Here is a 978-nt window from a genome sequence, read left to right as displayed (position 1 = left end):
CTCTAACTCTTGCTTGGTTTTAAAGTCTTTCCTTTCCCACAGATCTGACAAGTAAACTATTCTGTGTTCACTTAACTTGTTTATAGTTTCCCTCTTTATATTCAAATCATTCACCCATTCTGAATTAATCTTGGTGTAGGGTGTGAGATGTTGATCTAGACCTAATCTCTCCCATATTGTTTTCCAAATTTCCCAGCAGTTTTTGTCAAAGAGTGGATTCATGTCCCAAAAGTTGGGCTCTTTGGGTTTATCATACACTGTCTTGCTGATGTCATTTACCCCAAGTCTATTCCATTGATCCTCCTTTCTGTCTCTTAGCCAGTACCATATTGTTTTGATGACTGCTGCTTTATAGTATAGTTTAATATCTGGTACTGCTAGGCCCCCTTCCTTCACATTTTTTTTCATTATTTCCCTTGAAATTCTTGATCTTTTGTTATTCCAAATGAAATTTGTTATAGTTTTTTCTAATTCAGTAAAGAAGTTTTTTGGTAGCTTGATAGGTATGGCGCTAAATAGGTAAATTAATTTGGGTAGAATTGTCATTTTTATTATGTTAGCTTGTCTTACCCATGAGCAATCAATGGCTTTCCAATTGTTTAGATCCAGTTTTATTTGTTTGGAAAGTGTTTTGTAGTTGTTTTCATATAATTGCTGTGTTTGTTTTGGTAGGTAGATTCCTAAGTATTTTATATTGTCTAGGGTGATTTTAAATGGTGTTTCTCTTTCTACTTCTTGCTGCTCTAGTGTGTTGGAAATGTATAGAAATGCTGATGATTTATGTGCATTTATTTTGTATCCTGCCACTTTGCTAAAGTTGTTGATTATTTCTACAAGCTTCTTAGTTGATTCTCTAGGATTTTTTAAGTAGACCATCATATCATCTGCAAAGAGTGATAGCTTAGTCTCCTCCTTGCCTATTTTGATACCTTCAATTTCTTTTTCTTCTCTAATTGCAACTGCTAGTGTTTCTAGTAC

General features: G+C 33.9%; 1 protein-coding gene across 4 annotated transcripts in view; it reads left to right on the top strand.

Moving 5' to 3' along the window:
- The window catches only part of PIGT (phosphatidylinositol glycan anchor biosynthesis class T), an 18,649-nt gene that overhangs the window by 8,380 nt on the left and 9,291 nt on the right, over positions 1-978 (top strand). The gene's annotated exons all lie outside the window — the stretch shown is intronic.

Source organism: Gracilinanus agilis, chromosome 2 (assembly GCF_016433145.1).
Source record: "Gracilinanus agilis isolate LMUSP501 chromosome 2, AgileGrace, whole genome shotgun sequence".
Taxonomy (NCBI): Eukaryota; Metazoa; Chordata; class Mammalia; order Didelphimorphia; family Didelphidae; genus Gracilinanus; species Gracilinanus agilis.
This window is presented reverse-complemented; position numbering and strand designations above follow the sequence as displayed.